We start from the raw sequence: 17,299 nt of genomic DNA, 5'->3' as shown, positions 1-17,299 counted from the left end.
AACCTGAGAAAAGCCCCAAATAATAATAATAAAGAAAGAAGCCCCCAGTGACAGGAGCTCCCCGCCGGTAAATCCCGGTGGATGCTCCTCAAAGTTGGCAGCGCGGGCGCGGTGCGCCGCCGGTGCGCGCCTGGCGGGCGGGCTGCAGGGCAAAACGGGGGGAAAAAAAGAGAAAAAAGAGAAAAAGGAGAAAAAGGAGAAAAAGGAGAAAAAGGAGAAAAAGGAGAAAAAGGAGAAAAAGGAGCGAGGGGTCGCGGGAAGGGGAGCGGGCGGGGGGGGGGGGAGAAAAACGTGAGGAAAAGGAAAAGAATGGGGGGGAAAGGCGCGTGCGGTGGCCGGGACCCCCCCGCGGGAGGAGCGGGGGGAGCGCGGAGCCCCCGGCGCGCCCGGGCCCGGCGGGCAGAGCTCCGCACCCGCGGAGCCCCGGCGGGGCGGGCAGAGGCGCAGCCCCGGGACCCCCGACCCGCTCCCGAGTTCCAAAATGACCTTTCCCTGCATCGTTTTGGAGGTAACCGAGCTGCGTAATTATATTTGCACTTCCAGAAGACTGCATCAGAGTCCCCTTATTGGTTTGAAATTCCATTAAATATATTGCAAGAGCTCCTAGGTTAAGCTTGATTTAAATTTGCATACATTTTCATATATTTAGCAGAAATAAAAGAAGGCTTGCAGCTACCAGAAAGTCATTAAGGCATTAGTTTCTCTGAGAAGACAGATCTGAAGAAAATTCAAGAAAATGAGAAAATAGATCTAAATAAGGTGAGCGCTCCTCCGGTTCCTTCCGAGCCGGGTCCCATCGCTTTCCTCATTATAATAATAATAATCACAATAATTTCTCGCCGGGGCAGCGTGTGAGAGGGGTAAAGGCAGGGCTGGGTGGTGAGGAGCAGAGCGGGCTGGGGCAAATCGCGATATATCGGGGACTCCGCGGGTCCCCCCGGGCGAGCGCTGCGCACCCGCGGGGGTGCGGGGAGGGGGGGGGGCGGCCGCTCGGAAAATAAACCAAAAAGAAGGAAAAGTAAATAAAAAAATGAAGTTTGCGGGTAGAGGGGCGGCGGTGGGAGGGGGGTTGTGAGGCGGGGGGGTCGGGAGATGGGAATGTCCCCGCTGGAGCCGCGCTCCCGGTGCGGGGCTGTGCGGGCGGTGCGGGACGCGCAGCTCCGCTCCCGAGCGCGGGGAGGGCAGGGAAGGAGTTCTAGCACCAGCTTCTTCTTCCTCGTTAGTTTTTTTTTTAGCCTTTCCTTTTTATTTTTTCCCTTTTCCTTTTTAATTTTTTTTTATCTCTTCCCCCCACCCCCCCTTCTTTCCTTTATTTTTTTTTCCCCCCCCCCCCCCACTCTCCGCCTTCACAAGCTCCTCGAAATAAACATCACCGCAGCCCGCGGGGGAAAAAAAGAAAACGAAAAAAAAAAAACCACCCCAAAACCCCCCCAACAACATCAAATCCGCACTGTATAAAAACGTAACTAAATTATTTAAAATTAATTTGCACTTTAACTTCCGAAACAATTTTTCAAATCCCATTGCCCGTGAAAATAGATGTTCAGATCCGCCGTTTAATTAAGGCAGAGTCTCTGGCAGGGAAATAAAACCCCGAATGTCCCATTTTAATCTTTGCTGCAAACGTAGCTAAGGCAGAGCCCGGCTCTGCTCCTGCCGAGGCGGCTCTCACCTCGCCTATAGCAGAGTATGGTGGATTTTATAGTGTTTTTATCTGCATATAGTTAAATCTTCTTGCTGTTCTAACTAATCTGCTGGAGAGGGTTTCTTTAGCTCTTTCCTGTCAGTCTAACTTCCCAAGTGTAACAGATGCCGCTCTCAAGCGGTCCTTTCTGCTGCTTTTCTTTATTCAGCCTCGCATATTTCTCCCCATGATCTGGGTTTCCATAGAGAGAGGAATAAAAGGGGGACCATGGCCACAAATCCCCTGCCCCATGCAGAATAAAAGAGCCTTATTCAATAGCCGACCCCGTCTGGACATGGGAGAAAAATAAGTACATGCAAAGCTACTGTTGCAAGAATTTGTAACTTATTTTTCATAGACCGAAACCCATTAAAGTTTTTATTATTATTATTATTATTATTATTGAAAAAAATTTTTTAAAAAGTTTTTGGGTTCCACTGTGTGCTCGACCCCTTTGGCTCTGAGTTTCCCCCGCCCCGGAGGGACCCGCGTTTCCTCAGCAAATAACTCGCTTTAATATCTATTTTTTCTGCTAAATCTTTGGCGTGAAAAAGCTCGCACAATAGCTGGAGGCAGCCACCGTCCTGGGGCAGCGAGAAGTCGCTATAGAGAACTCCCCGCTTTGAAGTGCAGGAGCTGGGATTGTGTGGAGTCCCCCTGGCACCGGCGGCACCGGGGCTTTCTGGGGTCACCCTGCTCCGTGGCTCGGCCCTGGGTGTCCCCTGGGTGGCAGCGGCGGTGTCACCCCCGAGCGGGGCAGCGCTGCCTCCCCCAGCCCCAGCGCTCCCCTTGGAGAGCTCGGGATGCGCTCGTGTTCCCCACGGGCTGGAGGCTGCGACCTGAACCCACGAACGCGTTTCTTATCGTCACCGAGCTGATTTTATTAGATTTATTTATTATATCTAAGAGATTTTTTGGGTTTTTTTTTTCTTTTTTTTTTTCCCCCCTCCTCTCATTGTTCACCCGCGGGAGGGGAAGGAGAGAGAGGGGAAAAAAAAAAAAAAAAGTCTAAAAGGGGTTCGTTTTGATTGTGTTTAATACAGCATGAAGCTCGGAGCGGTAAGCTGTGCCTCGGTGTCGTGACCTCTATATTGAAAACTTCACCTTCAACACAAGTTCACTTTGGAGACAGGACGAGTTAGATTGCGCTTGGTGGGAACAAGTGCAAATTTAAAAACAGAGTCAATCATAACGGGGGTGGGGGCTGGGAAAGGGCAATTTAACCGTTTCTGGAGCCAGGAGTTAAGGTTTGCATTGTGTACATCAGGCGCTGGGGCTCCTGCTGAAGCCCAGCCGCCCATCAGTGCTGAGAAAGAGGTTCCTGGAGCTCCGGAGAGGCTTTGAGAACACCTAACCAGCGTGGGGGAAGCTTAGGAAGCAAAAAGGAATTTACAGAGTATTAGCAGAAATTAGCCAATACCGACACAAGCTCAATTAGTTCCTTTTTTTTTTTTTTTTTTTTTTTTGGTCTCTGCTGGCTGCTCTTGAACGTGAGTAAATGCTGTGCAGGGAGAGAGGAGGGAGAGAGAGCCACACTGCCATCTCCGAGCCACAGCCAGGAGATGGACTGACAGATTGCAAATTAAACTAGTCCTAATGTAAGAATGAATGCAGCCCCCCCCCCCCCCCCCAAATCTCTCCCAGCACCAGCCCGGCAGCAAAGAGCCCGGCACGGAGGGAGCGTGGCTGCGGCTGGGCTGGTCCAGGGAGGGACAATAAAGCCAATCCCGGGCAGGAAAAATCACAAGGTAAATATTGTATTCTAACTGCTGCGATTTCCGAAGCGGTTTGGGTGACTCCTGCTCGAATCGCCTGTTATTGCTGCTATTATTATTTATTATTTATTATTATTATTATTATCATTAATATTTTTTTTTTCCACGTTGTTGATGTTTGAAAAATGTACTTGCTGCGGGAAAAAAAAAAAAAAATGTTAATTCGTGCACTGCCCCGTCATGTTCAGGTCACTGTTATTTTTGAGCTGGGTCGGTTTTAGGAGGTCTCGTCTCCAACATTTGGTTGACGGAGCAAAAGAAAACCAAAAAAAAAAAAAACCATCCCATAAATATTCCGGGAAGTCTCTCCAAAGTGCACATTTTTGCTGCGGGACCGCTCTGGCCGTCTATGAAATGCACGAATTGGGTTTTGTTGTGTTTGGTGGAGAAGTGTGGATGGGGAGAGGCAGCGTGGCAGCTCCCGAGGTCACGGCAGGAGTTAATAAACCCCACAACAATGCCGATCCCTTCTCTTTTACCTCGGCACTTTCCTTGCCATTCAAACAGATGTGATGACAAGAACGCGCTGGTTTCATCCCGGAGAGAAATCCCGTGGTTTTGTTGTTGTTTTGTATTTCGGTTGTGGTTTTTTTTTGTTGTTTTGTTTTTTTCTTGTGAAGCTTTTCCCAGCAATCGGGGGGATGCCATCCGAGATGGGCACCCCCAGCTCCTGCCACCCCAGAGGCCATCCCGGCCGTGCTTTAGAAATAATCCAAATACAATTCCCGAACGGACAGCTTTCTGCTCAGACATATTTAAAGGAGAATGGGTCGGATTTGAGCACGCACTAAACTGGCTCGCTAGTTAACCTCTGTTGACTAATGAGACATTGAAGACAAATCTCTCTGTTCCTCGGATGACAAATACCTGCGTTGCTGTTTGCTAGCTTACCGAGCAATTTCCATGTGGCGTTTGGGTTCAAGTGGTGTGTTTTTGCTTTCATTTATCTATTTATTATTTATTTAACTATACGCTTTTCCAGCTGTAGCAGTCGGCGTGCAAAGCATCCAGCGATGCTCCTGATCTCGCAGAGGGATTGAAACGCCTCCTGCATTTTGAAGCGCCTCGTCATCCCTAGATTTACGTTTATAAATACGTAGATGCTGCTGCTAATTCTTGGTTTTCTCCCAGACTTTCGTGTGTTTACGGCTCGGTGGAAAGTTTCCTCCCCGCTTCCTTCAGGTCGCGCCAGCCAAAGCTGTTATAAAAATGAACTTTCAGGCCAGGCTGCGTTGCTGAAAGATATTTCCTTGGTGAACCGAGCCTGGGCAGTGCAGGATGGTGATGGTGGGGCAGGCTGGCTGGCCGAGACCGCGAGCCCTCCTTGGGCCCCCCCCAAAAAAACCCCCAGCAGCGCCTGCAAAGCTCCATGCGCTCCATCCCCAGCGTGTGCGCTTCCCTGGCACCTCCTGGCAGCTTTTTTCCCTCCCCCCCGCCCAGCAGACCCCCGGTGAAAGGCTCTGGAGGCTGCAGCATCCCTCGCCCTCCGTGCCCTGCCCGTGCCGGGGGTCCCGGGGGCTGCGGGGGAGAAGTTCAGGGGGAGGCGGGCGGGCGATAAATCACCTCGGGCCCCGGGGCACGGGGGAGTCGCCATCAAAGCGGGGGAGACAGCCCTGGGCTGCGAGAAATAAATGGGAATAAATCAAAGTGGGGGCTGCCCGGAGCAGGGGGTGCCCGGGGCCCGGGAGCGCCCGAGCGGAGACGGGGAAAGGCGCTCCGCAAACTTTTAATGAAATCACCGGCGCTATCGATTCTCGTGGGTTTTTTTACCGTGCTTCAGACATTGGCAAGTGTCCCTCTGGGGATGGGGGAGGGGGCAGAAGGCAGCGGTGCAACGCGAGCTGTATTGGATATTGAGTTATTTCATATTTTAGAAAATCGACGGCGTCTCTGAGGTTCCTCCAGAGAGGAAAGGACTCCGGGGGGGAGAGAGGGAGAGGGGCACTTGAGCCAGCCCCCAGAGCTGGGGTGTTTAGCCGTGCAGGTATCGCTTTGCAGTCCCTTGGTGCAGCTCTAGGGGCCCGTGTTATCCCCGAGCTCCCTGATGGAGACCCCCGGGAGAGCCGGCTCTCCCCCTCGGACAACGCCTTCTTCAAGTGCCACCTCCCAGTATTTCCCTTTTGCCTCTTCTCCAAACTGTTTAGAAATTACTAGTAGCGGATAAGTAAATTGCAAGTAAACCTAGTGAATTAGGATGATTCTCTATCAGTTTAATTTATGTTTTATAGTTAGTTTAGCCTTCTGATTTGATTGCCTTAGTAATGTGAATTGCCTACAGCTGCTGATGATACAGCTTTAATTCTGTTTTAAAGGTCATGTAAACATGTGCCTGTAGCATAAGGAATGCAAATTCAATTCCCTTTTAATGCTTCCTCACATTCACTTCACAGCCTTCACCTAGAAAATTAGCAGGATTTAATAGGGAACCGTGTGCTTGTTGTGATTCCATTAAAAGCCCCTCTCCCTCCCAGGCTCTCCCGGGCCACCCCACGCCCGTCAGGAGGACATGGAGAAGCTTCCCACGCCCGTTTTGGTGGAAATCGAGGCATTTTCCGCCCCGGGACGGACTCATCCCCTTCAGCTGGGAGTTTTAGCCGCAGGTAACTATCCCAGGGCTGGAGAAGCCGGCGGCACCGGGAATTACCCCTCAAAGGAGCCAGAGCATCACCCAGGTGTACACCTATGAGTAAAGCTGTAGTACAGCCGCGTGTTCCTTACGTCACGGCCAAAGACGGTGCTGGGAAGGAGAAAAATGGATAAAAATCCCTGGTTTGGGTCGAGGTGGGGTCTCCACATCAGCAGGAGGAGAAGCTGCTCCGCGATGCCAAGGGGATAGGTGTAAATGCGAGACGCCTGCGCCTTGAAGACGGGCATTTTCGAATTAATTTTTAAACACAGCCAGCCTTGAGTTCATCAGAGATTGCTTCACCCTACTACAGGGAAAGAAAAAAAAAAAAAAAAAAAAAAAAAAGTAAAAAAGGTAGAGCCAGAAAAAAAAAATTATTACACCACTATCTTCCTCCTGGTTCAAAGGGTTTTAGTGAAGTTGCTGGGAAGTTTCGCCTTTGAACGGGCGGGCTCTAACGAGCGGGGAAGAGCGTCAAAAAAAGCGACTCTGGAGTCGCTTTGAAAAGGGAACGATCTGTGTCTGCAAAGCGAGCCAGGGCCAGAGGCGATCCCGCGGCCCCTCCGGCCGCAGGGACCCGGCGGCTCCGGGCGAGCGGGGCCGGCAGCGCCCGCACCGCCACCGGGGCACCGGGGCACCGGAGGGACCGGCCCCGGGAGCCTGCGGGCTCCTTCGGCTCGCAAGGGGTCCCCCACACCCGCTTTGGTCACGGAGAGTTTTCCTGCGCTCAGGGGGAGCTTCTGAGTTCCCCCAAAAGCTTCCCGTCCGCCCGCGGGGTGCGGGCAGCATCCTCCCCCTCATCTTCATCGCCAGCAGCGCTGCCTTCATCCCCATCGCCCCTGCCTCCCCCCAGCTTCATCCCCATCACTTGTGCCTCCCCCCAGATTCATCCCCATCGCCCCTGCCTCCCCCCAGCTTCATCCCCATCACTTGTGCCTCCCCCCAGCTTCATCCCCATCGCCTCTGCCTCCCCCCAGCTTCATCCCCATCACTTGTGCCTCCCCACCAGCTTCATCCCCATCGCCCCTGCCTCCCCCCAGCTTCATCCCCATCACTTGTGCCTCCCCCCAGCTTCATCCCCATCACTTGTACCTTCCCCCAGCTTCATCCCCATCGCCCCTGCCTCCCCCCAGCTTCATCTTCATCACTTGTACCTTCCCCCAGCTTCATCCCCATCGCCCCTGCCTCCCCCCAGCTTCATCCCCATCGCCCCTGCCTCCCCCCAGCTTCATCTTCATCACTTGTACCTTCCCCCAGCTTCATCCCCATCGCCCCTGCCTCCCCCCAGCTTCATCCCCATCGCCCCTGCCTCCCCCCAGCTTCATCCCCATCACTTGGGTCTCCCCCCCAGCTTCATCCCCATCACCCCCCGTCCCTTTATCTTCATGCCCATCAGCCCTGCCCCCCAGCCTTCCTCCCCACCCCTCTTCCTCCCCAGCGCTGCCTGTGCCAGGCCCTGCAGGGTCACCCCGCTCCCCACTTGCTGTGAAAATGGTTCAGTTGCCCTCAGGTGCCCCCTTTCCTTGCGGTGGCAGCGAGGAGCCCACCCTGTGCCCGTCTCTCTCCTTGGCAAAAATGAGCGTTTTTTAGCAAAATCTGAATACTTATAGTAACAGCTCATTGGTGATTCTGCTAATGTTGCACACCTCATTAAATAGCCCCAAACACAAGGAGGTTTAAATGACTTTATTGAATTAAAAATAGCATAGGAAATCACCTATGGTACTTTCATCAAATAATTACTGTAAACCCTATACATACAGCAAGAGATTCCTTTTAACAAATCTATTCCTAAAACACGGGGGGGTTCTGCTTAATGGCTGAAATAACTCAGAGCAGCACAACTCGCTTGAAACATCGAGCCACACTCGGGCACTTCCTAATATGTTCCTGTGTGTTTCCCTGAGTGTTTTTCTTCCTTATCTTTTTTTATATCTGAAGTTCTATTCCCCTCCTCTACTCCATGTATTTGATCATTTTTTCAAGTCCCTTGGCTGAACCAATCTCTTTTCATGCAGAGGATAAAAAGAGAAAAACTTCAAAGTAGGTTCAGGTAATTAACAGCTGAGGGGAATATAATCTAAACCATAGGCCCTGCTTTGCACCCAGGTCTGCTTTCAGAGCCAGCCGGCAAGGGAGTGCCTATTCCCTATAGCATCCAAATCTGCTTCCTCTGAACAGCTTTGCCAGGCCTCCAGTTATCACATCTGCATTTCAAACACCATGTCTCTGGCATTAATTATTAATTAGCCTACAGTCACCCCAGAGGATTTAAGTTCCAGCCTGCACATACTTATTCATTGACCTCTATCTTAGTTTTTGTTGGAAAAAAACCCACTAGAATGCTTAATAATTTCCTTTCTCTCAGACCCTCTGTTCCAGTTTCATGGCAGGGAAACAGAATATTTTGAGATGGAAAATCACAGGGTTGTCTAGAAATTTGTTTAGAGCAAAATGCTATGTCAAGAGTTTGAACAAACCATTTCAAAAGATTTAGAAGGAGTTTTGCTGGAGTATTTTTACCTTTGACAAATGAATTTATGGATTTCCCAGAACTGAGAGATGGTGGAGACAAATGCAAGGCGGTCTGGCTCTGCGTGGAGCACTGCTCCATGTGCACTTTAAAAATACAAACTGGATTTAATTACTGGGTAGCACATTTAGAGGATCAAACCAAGGCAAACGTTTATGTGAAAGCTCTGGGGTTACCCTGCTATTGACACTGGTAAGAAGGAAAATAAAAATGCTGTTGCAAGGAGTGCCTGGGCATTAAATCTGAGCTCTGTCCTCAGGAATATGGGACTGAAGCAGCCTATTTTTGTATCAGTCCCAAGGCAGTTGGGAAGAGGCTCCTTAGCCATTAGAATAAGTACATATCTCACTGCTGCTTTCTCTGGCATTTTGGGTCTTGAGATTAAGGTTCAAGAAGTAAAAATATCAGAGTAATCAGGTAGAAACTGAGTTACATGATTCTTTTTTTCTCAAAACTCCATGAAATCCAACGTGCCTGTTAGAGTTTGGAAGAGCTGATTATTGGGTACTCCCTTTTGTTAATGGATTTTAATGCTATGATATCCCACCCCTCTGATGGGATCTCTTTTAATTCCTCATGCAATTATCCCTAGATAAACTTTTAAAAATGTCACCATGGTTTCTCATATTTTATTTGTGGTGGTGCTATCTGAAATAATCATTGAAACATGAAATATTGCTCCACTTTGCTTCCTAAGGAAGTATTTAGTCTGTAATCACGAGGTCAGACTGGTTGACTTCTATGCCAGCCTAGAATTGATTTTTGAAAGCATTTAATCTGTGCCTAAGACTCTTTGAATTCCTATTTAGTGGAGGATATGGAAAGGAGCCCTGAGACACAAACATTTATACTTAAACTGCCCGGCTATCTCGGGAAACAAAAACGCGTTTTTCCAAAATTGCATCTAAACCGAGCCTTTTGGAAAACCCTAAATGCTGAAATGAGCACCTGAAAATAGATGTAGGGACCAAAACTGGTGACTTCTGTGGGGGATCTCTCTCCTCAACCCACCTGAGAGTTTTGAGGAGTTGGTTTGTTGCTGCTCTTTTGTTATTTTCACATTTTATGAGCGTTCAGCATTCAGTAATAACTATTTTTTCCTCCGCTTCAAATATTTAGAATATTTTTTACATTCAATTGAAGCAGCAAAAAATGCCTGTGTTTTACAAGGAAAAGAGGAACAGGCAATACTTCAAATTTAATTTCCAGGAAGATGGTTCCCATTTATAAAACAACAGATTGTATCTTGGTGCTGAAGAGGGAGGTAGATCCAGACTATTTTAATGAGACATCCAGGACCTTTTAATCACTTCTGCAGTGATACTAATACCAGTAATAACAGTGATAATGGAAAAAAAACCCTGGTGTGAAACCAGGGCTGGAATCTGTTCTCGGTAAATGTCAGAATGTTTCTGAAATTAAAACTTAGTGCTAATGTAGCTCCGTTCCATATGAATATTAAAGAGGAATAGGGACTGAATTTCTTCCACAGCAGAGTGAGATGTTGTTTTAGAAAACAACCACATGGCAGCTCGATCTGCAGGGATGGGTTTGGGGTGATTTTAGGGGGTGGCTGAGGGTAGGGGCAGCTGGGCTGGGTTTGAGCCCTCTGCTGCTGTCTGTTCCTTTTGCCTTATGTTTACATTTATTGCCATTTATTAACCAGGTCCTTGGGATAAAGGTTCCATGCCCCAAGATTGGAAAACTGTTACCAGTGCTGTTAAATTACATTTCTGTGTGGTTATAGAGCCAGGAGTGAGGAAAGCATGAATGTACAGATACAGTGGGTTTGACATGTTGTGAAATATTTGTACTGTTCATGTTAGGAGAGATGAATTTCTATAAGAAGCCTATTTTATGCTTCATTTTATATATATTTGCATTTATAGCTTTCTGTTAAAGCTTAAATATTTTACTCTGTTGGTGAGATCTAACCCTTGGCAAGTCTGGAAATGCTTTGACCTCCATTCTTATTACACCCTTCACTTTTTTTTCATTTAAAATAACACCTGCAATAGTTTTCCAGCCGTGCCTGACATCCACCAAGGACTGAGCTGGAACTGCATTTTGTATTTCGAATGTTTCACACGAACATGTTTGGAATTCAGATTTGGAGGCTGCAGATCACTTTTTATGTAGAGAAGCCACATGGGTAATTCTGATTTTCAATTACTTGAAGAGTGATTATGGCAAAAGACTGTTGATTCCTTGTGTGTTTGGGGGTCCATGGGCATCTCTTGATGAAAGCCTGGATGCAGTTTGAGGGAGTCCTTGCCACCTGGGCACTTGTAGGTGGGAACAAAGCTCTTGTAGAAGGGATGGGTGAAGGTGGAGGTGTCAGCAGATGTTTTCTGCATCAGCAGAAATGGGGTTTGATCAGATTAGAGAACGTGGGGCTGGGCCTTGAGCTGACATCACTGGGCAGGGTGGTGCTGAAATCTGGGGAGCAAGGCTGGCTTAGAGGAGCAGAGGGTGTGTGTAGTGTCACCAAAGGCTGCACGAGGGACAGGGAAAGGATTTTGGGTAACGTCTGAAATAATCGAAGCCTCCGGAAGATCCTTGTCCTCCTCGGTGGTTTTGCCTGGTGATGAACATGCCCTGGATGTGCAGAGTAGATGTGATGAGGGTGAGAACAGGGAGGATCCATGAGGAGCCAGCAGATTCCTGTGCCCAGGAGGTGCCGCAGATGTGGGACAGCAGCAGTGGGTGCGTGGGGACTTTGGCATGGCGACCATCACCCAGATATTCCTGTACCCAGCCTGAGCCCACCCTGCACGTGCTGTTTCCCTGACTACAACCAGACCATGCCCATCCTCCTAAACTTCCCTTTCAGCCAATCAGCCCTAAAGCCCCCCAAATGTAACATCCTCAGAGCCCTTGCTGACCCCGCCCGGCGCCTCGTCGCTCGCGCAAACCCCGGCGTGTTTTCGCTCTTCCAAGGCAGGGAATGGCTCAGGCTGAGCCTGGCAAGTGGCCAGTCCACAGCCCCAGCCAGTGGCCACCTGGGGAGGGTTTGTGGGATGGCTCCTGCCAGGCAGCCCCTGGCACAGCTGGGCACATCCTGCTCCCGAGCAGCTGGAGCGCCCACGCTGGACTGGGCGCTGAGCTCCTTGGCAGTGCCCCTGTGGAAAGTTTTGAACTCTTTTTAGAGCTCCCCATCCTCCCACTTGTATGTTTTCCTTTCTTCTTCCTAATTTGTTTTAGTTTCTCTTCCCCCCTCCAATTGCAGTAAACTCCATTTACTGCCCTTGCTGGGAGTTTGCAGTGGAATAAGTTAAAGGCGTCAGGTTTAAGGTGAATTGTCACAGTTTGGGTGACTTCGATCAGCTGGCACTCCAGCCTATTTGGTTGAAAATAATGTGCTTTCTAAAATAAAACCTTTCATGCCCAAAATCATAGAATATTGGAACAGTTTGAGTTTGAAAAGACCTTAAAGTTCATCTCATTCTAACCCTGCTGCAGTGGGCAAGGCAGAAAAAAATACGAACAGCATTTTAAAAACCATTTATACATGCAATCCAAAGAATAAGGATGACACTTGGGAATTTTTGGCTTTTATTATCATTGCTGTAAGTTTTGAAATCACAAACCCGAGTGTACGTGTGTGCCATGTAACTGCTACCACCAAATCACATGTAACACTCCACAGTAATTGTGTTCATAATTATGGAGTTAATTGAATTTCTGCAATAGTTAAAAACGGGCACATAAAAGTCTCTCAAGATTAAATGTTTTAGTTAGGGAAGAACACGCTCTTTTGGAATATTGAATAAAACGAAAGCAGTTCTCACATGCAAGTGAGCTTAAGACTGATAAAATAACCTCCCAAAATGAACCTTGTCCATAAATGCTGTTCCAGCCCGGGGATCACACAGAAGCCAGGGATTTTTGCAGTTCCCTAAGAAGGAAAAGCAGAATGCACCGAGGTGTTTGTGAGCTGGAGAGCCACGGTGGAGGAGCTGCAGCCTCTGCATCTGCCAGGCTTGGGAGGTATAAGGAGTGCTCTAAAAATGCTCTGCTGACAAATTAGCCCTGCTTTTAATGGGGTAATATTGTAACCATGTGTTAGAAAGTCAGATTTTGCTTTAACATTTGGAAAGGAGAGGTAGCTCTTGCTTTTTTAAAAAATTATTTGTATTTTGTGATCTTGTTGGTGTTTTTGTGCCACTTTGGGCTAACTTAACGCTCTGATTCCATAGAGGAGTCATGAGATGTGAAACCACAGAGAATGTGAACCTGAATGTGGGTCTGCTTTGTCCTCTGTGTTATCAACTGATTTATCTTTGGAGAGATAAGGGCAAGAATTCCCAATATGTCTGATATTAAACCTGGATCTCTCACTGTGGGCAGAGTCATCCTCCTGTAAATGAGAAACGATTGATAAAAATGTACTGGAGTCTCTTCTCTTCTCTTCTCTTCTCTTCTCTTCTCTTCTCTTCTCTTCTCTTCTCTTCTCTTCTCTTCTCTTCTCTTCTCTTCTCTTCTCTTCTCTTCTCTTCTCTTCTCTTCTCTTCTCTTCTCTTCTCTTCTCTTCTCTTCTCTTCTCTTCTCTTCTCTTCCTCTTCTCTTCCTCTTCTCTTCCTCTTCTCTTCCTCTTCTCTTCCTCTTCTCTTCCTCTTCTCTTCCTCTTCTCTTCCTCTTCTCTTCCTCTTCTCTTCCTCTTCTCTTCCTCTTCTCTTCCTCTTCTCTTCCTCTTCTCTTCCTCTTCTCTTCCTCTTCTCTTCCTCTTCTCTTCCTCTTCTCTTCCTCTTCTCTTCCTCTTCTCTTCCTCTTCTCTTCCTCTTCTCTTCCTCTTCTCTTCCTCTTCTCTTCCTCTTCTCTTCCTCTTCTCTTCCTCTTCTCTTCCTCTTCTCTTCCTCTTCTCTTCCTCTTCTCTTCCTCTTCTCTTCCTCTTCTCTTCCTCTTCTCTCACTAAGAAACATCATCACTCCTCTCCCCTGACCCCTCCTCAGGAAAATAACTTTTTAAGTTTACTTATTGCAAGAACAGACAGACATTTTCAAAAAAATGAAATTATTATGAAATAATACACATTTGTTAAAAACAGCCCCAAATGTCAGCTAGCACAGCAAAGACCCAGCCCTGTAGGAAATCCATCTTTAATACCCCTTTTCCAAAGGATCATGTGTGGAGGTTCATTATTTTCTAGTAAGACTCACTGGAGACAGTTTCTTTTAATATCCTGTTTTTCCCACTGATGAAATTGGCTTGAGCTGGTAAAATATAAAATATTGATAATTAGACCTCAGGTCTCTCATCTTTGGCAGCTGAGAGTTTCCATTCACTGCTCTTTTTGTTAAAAGTTGCCCGTTCCTTTCGACGACTGGGCTTTATTTTAAATATTACTGATGTGAGCTGATGGAGTAAAAAAAAAAAAAGATGAAGTCCCCCAAAGTCCCCCAAAGTGCAGGGGCTTTATTTGTGTGATTTCTGCCTCAGCAGCCCCGCTCCCCTCCCCCAGCAGCGCACTACAAAGCGTGTTGTACAGGGACTCCATTAATCCTACATTTCCTAGATGGTATCTGAGGCACAGTGGGTTTCCACAGAAATTAATTTGTCCTGACAACAGGCCTAAAGATTGGAGTCCAGGGATCACTTGGCAAATTCCCTTTAAACTGAGCACAATAATAAACAGAAAGCTGATAACGACAGTTCTGAAAGACCACACAGAGGCCGGAGCCCGAGCCGAGGCGCTCGGTGTGGATCCGCGGATGCCGCCGATAACGGAGCCGGGAGCTTTAACGCCTGATAGGAAAATGAGCCCCCTGATTTATGCACACTTTAATATCCCAGCACTGGGCAGGGCTTGCTCAAGCTCCAACTGGAATTTTTTAACTCTTTTCTGGAATGAAAGCAAAAGTTTGAGGCTGATGAGGTTCAGCCCATTCCTATTGAATTTTTCATTTTAACAGCGCTGGGGCCTTTTTTCGTGTCTTATTTTAATACAGCCCCAGTTTCCTCAGTGCCTCTTCTGAGAGTAACCATTAGCAAAAGTTAGACAGTAAGATTATATTTCAAGGAATGAATCAGAAAAGTTTTCCATCTAAATCTATTTTCTTTGATATGTGGTAGTTTAGGGTTCAGTTGTCTCTTCTGTGGTAATTCCTTCTTAAATATAGTAAAAAGCATTTTAGACAGAGTTATTGCCTGTTTGCCTGGTTTTATTTATCTTTGCCTTTGCTTATTTAAATGCTGTTGCTTTCCCAAAGTTAAGGTCTGGAAATATATACTGATTTAGGGAGTGAATAAACAAACATTCAGTGGATATTTTAGAACTTGTCAAGATAAGAGCTTTTCAACCCCTGATATTCATTAACATAGAATTTAGAGTTTTGATGATAATTAGGATTTGTGGCGTGTCAGTAAAGCTCTGCCAGTTGCATCTCTGAAAAAAGTAATCATAATATTAAGAGTTAGGACTGATAGGGTGATGTTGAGCAAGAGAGATGTTGTGTAACTTTTCACTGTTCAAGCACACGGCATATAATGATTTAAGCAGTGAGTTAAAAAGTGGAGAACGAGCTAAAAAAGATGTGTGGAAAAATAGATTTTATTATTGAAAGATACCTTGAAATTAACAGCTGATTTTGTTCTCAATGTCCAATCCCTGAAATAACAGCCTATGATGCTGAGGGGATTGTGTAACTATAAAGGGATGATCCTAAAGGTCTTTCCCAGCCTCAGCCCCTCTGTGGTTCTCCAAGGCAGCTTCCCTTGGCAGGCATGGCTGTGCACCTGAGCAGCAGGAGTCCTGTTTGATCGCTTTTAACTGGGCAGGTGTTTCTCTGGAGATGAAATCCCAGCACTTGAGATACCCAAACCCAGCGATCCTCAAACACGATGCCTCCACCACAAAGCTTTCCCAGCTGTGGAAGCGCTGCTGGAGGATGAGCTGCTGTGGGTGGGTGATGCCCAGGAGGGCAGGAGCAGCTGGGGGATCCATGCCCACCCCTCCATCCCTGCTCCCAGAGGGGTGGCAGCCTGCCAGCAGCTGCGTGGTTACGGCCTTGGAATGTCCCTGCCCTCGCCATTTGCCATGCAGAGGGTTTATAAATAAAAAAAGTTCTGTCCCACGTGCCTTTCCAGCACAGCCAATGCCCAAACTACCCCTGACTTTGATAAGGGCAGCACAAGATTCGTTAGGTAAGAGCTTAACGAGCTGAGAGGTGGGACTGCGTCATCCTGGCAGAGCGGGGTGTTTGCACCCCACCTCCCTGCTGAGAAATAAACCCTTTCACTTTCAGTATTGGCTTCAAATTAGTTTGTACACTACAAATTAATCAATTACCGCCAGAGTATTTTGGAGATGAAATTCAGGCCGAGCAGGGCAATTTGTATTTGTCACACTTAAGGGACTCCATTGTACCGAAAGGCAGAGGATTTGAGAACAACTGGGTTTAAAACTGTCGAGCTCCTCTTTCTAGAGCCTGCTGCAGGAGCAAATTGACTGGCTGTGCCTCTCAGCTCTGCAAAAGAACAAACCCAAAAACTCCCCTCCACTTTTTATATCAAAACCACTCCGTGCATTTCAGTGTACGAGCTATTAGTTTTTTTGAATTTGGATCAAATCAGGCATTTTTCCCCCAGCAAACGGTCCTCCAGTGTGCTTTATACATTTGATTCAAAGGACTGTGTATTATTTGATGTTCTTAGGAGATAAACAATAAACTTTTGAATATGTTTTTTCCATTTGAATACAAGCCTAGGGATGCTTCACCCTGCATCCTAAAGCCTGATTTCCCCTGGGACTCATTATCATGCAGCTCACATGTTCAGTCACCTACACTGTTGAACTTACTATCAAATAACCTTCGAAATGTTACTAGTTATTACGTGTCAGAGGGCAGATTTATGATAAACTAACTTTGAAACAAAATAATGAATTCTCAGCGTTCTGTTTCCAGCAGCATTTCTGGTAATTTGGCTGGATTTAAATTTTAAAACAGTAAGTTGCCTTTTTCTCTTATTCTGTCATATAAAACAGCTCCCTCCCCTCATGAAATTTCTCCCTCCTTAAATATGGTTTACGAGGATTTGAGCAGTGGCTATAAAGAATAAAAATGAGAACATTTGTCTGGGAGCTACCAAGCTGCCCACTGGAGTTCATTTGTGATTAAACTTTCAGAGCTTTCTAACTTGGTGAAAGTTAAATTAACTTAACCCTTAGCACAGTCCACCTGTGTCCAAAACACAGCTGGCCAGTAGATGTTTGCAAACAGAAGCATTTTCTCCTCGTGCCAGTATTTTACTGCCAATATTTTAAGGTTTTTAGCGGTGTTCTTGTATTAGGGTGACAAAAATCAACAGCTGTCTTCTCAGAGAGCTGGTTTTATTGCAGACCAGAAAGATTTTTCCAAGAGGACATCCTGAATTTCAGCCCCCAAAATCCATATTTAGGGAACTAAATAATTGGCCAATTTTCATGAAGGCTGAGCATGACTTCAGGGGATCTGTGGGCACTTGGCCTCTTTCAAATGGCAGCCGGAGCCACCGTGACTTTTAATGAGATTATATCAGAGGGAGGAAATGCAGGTAGATAAATGCCATGCACCCGTTTTGGAGGTGATTAGAGGAGCAAACACCTGCAGATGAAATTTAAAAGCATTCACTATGTCAAAAATAAAATCTGGCTAATTTGGGGGGAAAATGGGTGCGGCTCTTCTTGGCAGCAGCGGGGTTTT

The 17,299-nt window shown here is 47.1% G+C and overlaps 1 protein-coding gene across 15 annotated transcripts in view; it reads left to right on the top strand.

Moving 5' to 3' along the window:
* The first annotated feature begins 360 nt into the window (after nucleotides 1-360).
* LOC147650593 (uncharacterized) overlaps nucleotides 361-17,299 on the top strand; it is an 86,787-nt gene continuing 69,848 nt past the window's right edge. For 2 of the 15 annotated variants that reach the window (XR_015276272.1, XR_015276270.1), the window contains exons 1-2: nucleotides 365-759; nucleotides 5,931-6,059. The gene's annotated coding sequence lies outside the window, so the exon portion shown is untranslated. Of the gene's footprint in view, nucleotides 760-3,312; nucleotides 3,433-5,930; nucleotides 6,060-17,299 lie in introns of those variants that run through there. The other 13 variants (XM_086850259.1, XM_086850258.1, XR_015276262.1 and 10 more) reach the window with 12 other exon arrangements.

This window comes from Cyanistes caeruleus, chromosome 14, assembly GCF_971803275.1.
Source record: "Cyanistes caeruleus chromosome 14, bCyaCae1.hap1.1, whole genome shotgun sequence".
NCBI classification, from domain to species: Eukaryota; Metazoa; Chordata; class Aves; order Passeriformes; family Paridae; genus Cyanistes; species Cyanistes caeruleus.
This window is presented reverse-complemented; position numbering and strand designations above follow the sequence as displayed.